This window comes from Gordionus sp. m RMFG-2023, chromosome 3, assembly GCF_954871325.1.
Source record: "Gordionus sp. m RMFG-2023 chromosome 3, tfGorSpeb1-WG-v2, whole genome shotgun sequence".
NCBI classification, from domain to species: domain Eukaryota; kingdom Metazoa; phylum Nematomorpha; class Gordioida; order Chordodea; family Parachordodidae; genus Gordionus; species Gordionus sp. m RMFG-2023.
In genome coordinates this window covers 40,952,757-40,960,941 of record NC_088777.1, presented here as the reverse complement: position 1 = coordinate 40,960,941, position 8,185 = coordinate 40,952,757, and positions in this window count along the sequence as shown.

Sequence of the window (8,185 nt, the reverse complement as noted above, 5' to 3'; positions counted from 1 at the left end):
AAAATAAGTGCCAGAGTGATATCATCATAAAAGCAATTAAGATTTTAATCATCGAAGGAATTTTTTTTTAAATTTTGCTTTATGTATGAATCAATATTAATTTTGAATTAAAAATATTGGCTTTGGTCATGAGGGAGTAGATATAGTATTATTTTTTATTAATGATTCAACCCATACAATACAGTACTATCCAATGACATCTATATTATAATTTTCCGATGTCCTCACTACGTCATCGCTACGTCATGGCATCGCTACGTGATGTCATCGCTACGTCATGTCATCGGTACGTACTTATTTTTATTTTTATTTTTTTATTGATTTTATTTTATTTTTTTTATAGAAAATATTTTTAGACATGAAGCCCAATAAAATACAACTCAAAATAAAGTTAGCCTTATATATATATTTTTTTATACTCTTTTATATAACCCATATTTAATGATTGTACAGGTGGTATATTGACTCCTCATCAAGTTCAATGCATTTATTTTTTTTATTTATTCTTTTGTTTCTATTTTAGATAACAAGCCATGTCCTAACCTCATTTAATGATTGTACAGGTGGTGATTCCGTCATTAATAAAAGAAAAAGATGGCAGATCAATCAAAAAAAGAAACGCACTAGGGATAGCGAGGACCTACAAAATAGAACATTCTCTTATTTATCAAGTATAATTTTTCTCAAAATTATATTGGGATTTTTTAATGTTAAATGTTAGTCTTATGTTATTATTTTTATAAAGTAATATATTTTACCTGTAGAATAATTGGTAAATTAGAGATTTCCTCTTCATTAATTATAAATTTTGGGCTTGGTTTCAAAATTATTAGGGAAGGTGGGTTAGAGAAATTCTTTTTAAATATTAAGATCTTGGATGCTTTTTTCTTGAACCTATATTGGGATTTTTTAATTTTAAATGTTAGTCTTGGATGCTTGGATATTTTTTCCATGTTAAATGTTAGTCTTATGTTATTCTTTTTATAAAGTAATATATTTTACATGTTGACTAATTGGTAAATCAGATATTTCCTCTTCATTAATTATAAATTTAATATCTCTGGGCTTGATTTTAAAATATTAGGGAAGGTGGGCTTGAGAAAATCTTTTTAAATATTAAGATCTTGGATGCTTGGATATTTTATCCAGTTTAACCTATATTGGGATTTTTATTATTAAATGTTCGTTTTGGATGCTTGGATATTTTTTCCAGATATTGCAGGGTAGAACCTATATTAGGATTTTTTAATGTTAAATGTTAGTCTTATGTTATAAATTTAATATCTCTGGGCTTGATTTCAAAATTATTAGGGAAGGTGGGCTTGAGATATTCTTTTTAAATATTAATATCTTGGATGCTTGGATATTTTATCCAGATATTGTAGGCTTGAACTTATATTGGTATTTTTTAATGTTAAAGGTTAGTCTTGGATGCTTGGATATTTTTTCCAGATATTGTAGGCTTGAACCTATATTGGGATTTTTTAATGTTATATGTTAGTCTTATTTAATATCTCTGGGCTTTGTTTCAAAATTATTAGGGAAGGTGGGTTAGAGAAATTCTTTTTAAATATTAAGATCTTGGATGCTTTTTTCTTGAACCTTTATTGGGATTTTTTAATGTTAAATGTTAGTCTTGGATGCTTGGATATTTTTTCCATGTTAAATGTTAGTCTTATGTTATTCTTTTTATAAAGTAATATATTTTACCTGTTGACTAATTGGTAAATCAGATATTTCCTCTTCATTAATTATAAATTTAATATCTCTGGGCTTGATTTCAAAATAGGGAAGGTGGGCTGAGAACATCTTTTTAAATATTAAGATCCTGGATGCTTGGATATTTTATCCAGTTTAACCTATATTAGGATTTTTATTATTAAATGTTCGTCTTGGATGCTTGGATATTTTTTCCAGATATTGTAGGGTAGAACTTATATTAGGATTTTTTAATGTTAAATGTTAGTCTTATGTTATAAATTTAATATCTCTGGGCTTGATTTCACAATTATTAGGGAAGTTGGGCTTGAGAAAATCTTTTTAAATATTAAAAATTTTATTTGATGATAGCCCTCCAACTTATTAGAAATATGCATCTAATATTGACCTTTCTACCGGTTTTACATTATTTTAATGTTTGTTTAATTTCAACAATAGTATATTTATTTTTTTGCCTGATTTCTTTATTTGTCTAAGCTAACCCTAATCCCTCACATTGCTACCAAACATGATGAAACTTTTATTAAAGATAAGCAAAGAAAAAAATGGCGATTCAACAACCGCCTTACCCGTTCTAGAGTTACTGGTGGCCAAGATAATAAGGCACTGTGAACACCTCTGGAGGTTTATTTTGTTTTTTATCTAATGTTTTATATCTATATGTTTATTTTATACACCCAATTGCCTCCAAATGATATTTCTATCACCACTACCACAATCCCTATGCCACATCTGCCTAATTTTTAACAAATAAAAGCATTTAATTTTACTATCATTTACCTCATTAGGAGTTATTATAAATAATACTTTATCCGATTACCTGAGGAACTTTCATGAATATTTAGAGAGGTGTTTAAACGTGAATGTGTAGTGCGGCCAATTTCATTAACATTATTAATGGGAAAATATGCGGTAGTTTTGTCATGGCCTTTATAACAATACTTACGACCGTTTTATGGTTGAGTTGACAATGTCGTTCATGATTCTATTTTAGAGGGGGATACCAAAACTGACACTTTGGCAGAAATATCATTTTGCGTTCTTCTTTTACCAGTAGCTCAGGGCCTCAGCTTTATCAGGACATAATGGGTGTTGTACACTGCTTTGGTAATCCGTAATTATTCATTACTTTCACCTACAACCCTAAATGGGATGATATTATACATTAATTTTTCCTTCTGCAGACGAGTGAATTTGCTCTTAATTTTACCAGACACACAGAGTAATAATTATTCCTCATCATTTTTTAAAAAAATTACCTAAATTTATATGGCAAGAAAAACAAATTTCTTAAAAAATATATAAATAAATTGCATATAAGTTTCATTAGTATTGAATGGCATTTTTGTAATTTAAATAAATAGCATTTTTTTGTACTTAACAAAAGATATAGATAGCCCTTATCAAATTTTTTGATAAAAGGAGTTAACCCACTAATTGGTAAATCCGAGATTTCCCCTTCATGTGTTGATAAATTATTTAGAAATTTAACTATCTCCGGGTTTGGGAAATAGTTTTGAAACTTAATATGGGATGGACTGGGCTTGAAAAATATTCCTCAAGATTAATATTTGCTTGCACCTGACTTGGGAATATCTTATACAAATTATTATGGGCCGGGCTAGGAAAAAATTTTCAAAATTATTATGGGATGAGCTAGGCTTGAGAAATTTTTTTATAAATTATAAGGTCTTGAACGCGTGGAAATTTTTTCCAAATATTATGAGCTTGGACCTGGCTTGAAATTTTTTAATGTTAAATGTTAGTCTTATGTAACCAGTAATATATTTACAAAGAATTTTGGTATTGGGTACAAGCTCATTTAAATATATTTTGACTCAAATAATAGTTTCCACTCTTAGTCCTAATGGGTTGGACTCAATGACATTGCTTGGACTTGACATAAATGGGTAGGGGGGGGGGTTTAAAAATTATATAAATTGGATATGATTTTTAAATAAAAGGTAACATCTTTCTTAAAAAAACGAATAAAATTCTCATTCTCCGTCATTTTTGACGGGCAATCTACTAGTATATGTAATTGGTACTATCACTTCAAAATTTTTCTTTATAATTATTTCAAAAATGACGGTAGATATGTAATAAAAATATAATCTCACAATAAAAATAAAATAGTCTTAATAAAAAAAATGGGCATTCGGTCGATTTTTATATTAATATATTATACTTTTATAATTGAAATTTGCAAACACTGAACAATTATTCTGAATTTAATATTTTGTCATTTATTAATTATTATACATAAAAATAATGAAAGCAAAACAATATAAAACATTTCTAAAGATAATATTTGTTAATATAAAATATTTATTCATTACAATATTAAATATTTTCGATTACGTATACAAAAAATTTTTACGTCTCAAGAATTATAAGCGATAAAAACGCTTAAATAAAAAAATTTTATGTCTCAAGAATTATAAATAATAATAAAGTTTAATTAATTCATCTGGTTTTTAAAAAAAAACACAAAAGCAATATAAATTTTAGCTTAAAACTAATATAACGTTGTAGTACCATTCTAGACAATGTTTAATAGAATCAGCTAATCTAGTTTTTATAAATGAATAGAAAAGTTTATTAAAATATTAACTCTAATATATTCTAAAACTTTCAAATATATCTGTAATATGGCCTATTACCAGATATTTTGTAGACAACTATATACAATAGAGGATTATTAACTATATGTCTGCTACTTTTTTAAAATAAATTTCTTACATTTGAACCTTGGAAATATTTTTAGCATGGTAATTAAATTTAAAAATAGATTAGGGATTTTGAACTTGGCTACAATATTTAATTTGTTAATTTTCAATTAAAAAATGATTTTGTTTAATTAATTAGGGTTGTTGATCGATTGATTTTTTATTTAACTTAAATTGTTATTATAGCCTTTAACTATGTATTTCGTTTAAATTGTTTTTTTATAATATATATATATATATATACCTTATTTTATTGTTATTTTTAGTATTATTTTAGTTTTAGAATAAAATTAATATAAATTAAAATCTCCACCGTTATCTTTCACTACTTTTATCACCTATATAACATGGTGCCCCGGGTAAGGAATGATAACTCACAATGATTTATAAAAAAATCGCATATATATTGTGCATATGCCGATAAATGACCCACACAAAATTATGACACTGAAATGTACCAAATGATGATCAAATGGATGATTAAACTGGGAAGGAGAATTACTAAACTTAATTTAGACGAATCTATCATGGATAATGGAGTTGTTATAAATGGAAATGATTATTAAAATTGGGTATATGAACTTACAAGAAACTATATGATAGTTAGACAATAGGAAATAAAATATTCTAAATCCACGTAAAAAAAAGAAGATTTTTATAAAATTCCAATATAACTTAATAAAATAATTTAATAAAAAATTTAAATATAAATCAGTCATAATGGACATATTTGAATATTTAGATAACCTTAGAAAATATTTACTTAATAATGAATTAACAGTTAAATTTCTTGATGACGTACCCATTGATATTTTTCGTATTTTTGATTTCTGGGATTATGACCAAATGTGGGAATTAACTGAATTACCTAAAGATAAATTCTTAGCTATAATTAAAAAATATTATGTAGATAGGCCATATTTAATTCAATTCCCGGATTATTATAGATTTCATATTTACAAAATTTAGTCTAAAAAAATTTATAATAATAGTGACATAGGTTATTATAATAATAATAGAAATAATAATTATAATAAAAGAAATTATAATGATTATAAACCTAATGAGTATTTTAAAAACAACTTTGGACTAAACTTTGTTAAAAGATATGATATTAATTATAATAAAAATTGCAATAATAATAATTTAGATATTATGAAAATTATAATTGTAAAGACTACAGAAATTATAAAACTAACAACTTTAGAGGTCATAACCGTGAATCCCATGATAAGAAAAATGTTCGTAGTAAAAATTTTAATAAATCTAATAATGAGAATTATTATGAAAATAGAAAATTAGACAATAAATATGATAAAGAAACACATTATAATAAAAGAAATTATCATTGTAATTGTAAATCTCTTAGTAACAATATTGAATTAGAACCAAATATTCAAAATGAAAGAGATTCTTATAAACTAAAAGAGATAAATCATATAATAAAATTTAAAAAATTCGTGATTATAGAAAATATAGAAATAAACATTAAAGAAAACAATAAAACAAAGATTATAGAAAAAAAATAAAATTAAAAAAACTCTTATAAATAACACTAAATGCTATAAAAAAAATTGAGACTTATGAATTACATAATATAATATGGATTTTTTTTTAAGAAAAACGCGTAATTAAAAATAAATATAAAATGATATATTATAAAAAACGTGGAATTAAAAATAGATGATATATTATGAAATCTATTATATAAGACGCAAAATTGAGAAACTTAAAACGCTATTATCTAAAACGCAAAATATATATAATATAAAAAAATAAATAAATAAAACGCGACCAAATATTTATTTTATTTCTATTCAATATTTGATAAATTTATTCTGATTAAATTATTCTTAATCAAATTCGTTATCCTTTAAATTAATTCTATTTCGTTTACTCGATGAATCTTATTCTATAACGACGTTATTCAATAATATCTACATTCTAAAATCATTCAAAATCTTCATATATATTGAATAAAAAATAATGATAATAACAATTTTAAAAAATTGATAATGATAACCACTGAGATATGAAGCTTACGATTTAAACAAGCCAACGATTAAGACGACGTATGCAATAACTTGACAATCAAAATGATAAATCATTTGGACGACAAGCTTGCTATGACAGCTCAGATGGATTGTGGGAATGCTTTTCAGAAGAGCGGGAATGTTGATCGATTGATTTTTTATTTAATTTAAATTGTTATTATAGCCTTTAACTATGTATTTTGTTTAAATTGTTTTTTTTATAATACATATATATATATACCTTATTTTATTTTTAGTATCATTTTAGTTTTAGAATAAAATTATTATAAATTAAAATCTCCACCGTTATCTTTCACCACTGTTATCATCTATATAACAAGGGTTATAAAACAATTCAAATAGTAAAAATTAATTAAGCTTTAATTGTTAAGGCTAAATTGATATTTAGACATAATGCCTGATATTTCATTTTTAACACAGAATTTGGTTATGCAAGCTGACACAGTGAAAATATAATTTATATCTATTAATTAATCTAATAACGTAACAAATTTTTCAATGTGATGTCAACCTTGCAGCGTATGAGCTCGAGATTAAGCACCTCGCAGAAGATATCTTTTACCTTAAATTTGGAGACCTATCTTGGTTACTGGCTACCTTACTACCAACAAAATCCGGTGCTCCCTCCCTACTTTCTGTTAGTGCGTTCCATAGGCGTAGCCAGGATTTTCCTAAGGGGGGGGATTAAAAAATTACTGGGGGGCCTCGCCCCCAGACTCCATGCTCGGCCACGGGGGTTACCTTAGTCTTTATATAGTCATAAAATATTTTTACAAAATAGGAGGTTAATTTTAATAAAAAAAATAACCCTGAACAAACATGAAATATATTTAATAGTTTATATATAATATAATAAATTACTTATACATTAATATAAAAGCATGGTACATAATAATTTATTCCAAACAAGTATAAGAAATTTATTTAGAAAAAGTAAGTAGGCATATAGTTGATATCCCTCTATTATATAGAATTAGTTACAAAATACTAGGTAAAATTCCACTTTTACAGACATATTTGACTGTTAGAGAATATATTACAGTTAATATTATAACAAATTTTACTAATCAATGCTCTTGATAATAAATATAGTAACAATTTGCATTAAATTATATAACGCCATCTATTTATTTTAAATAAAAAAATGATATTAAAAATTAATCTTCATATTATTCATCCCACAATGTCTTTAAAAGATATTTTCTGATGTTCTTATCAATATTTTATAGTTTTCTGTAAATATATATAATTCGCTATATTGGTAAAAATACTCGATTGTTATATGATAATCGATGAAATTAAATATACTGTAAATATACCACATATAATATTCAACTGTTTGTATTGTGCTTTAATTTTTTTTATTAATTTATGTTTTAATTAATGATTTAATTAATGATTTAATTAATGACTTAATTAATGATTTAATTAATGATTTAATTAATGATTTAATTAATGACTTAATTAATGATTTAATTAATGATTTAATTAATGATTTAATTAATGATTTAATTAATGATTTAATTAATGATTTAATTAATGATTTAATTAATGATTTAATTAATGATTTAATTAATGATTTAATTAATGATTTAATTAATGATTTAATTAATGATTTAAATAATGATTTAATTTTATCAATAGTTTTATAATTATATTTTACTTTAATTAAGATAATTAAAT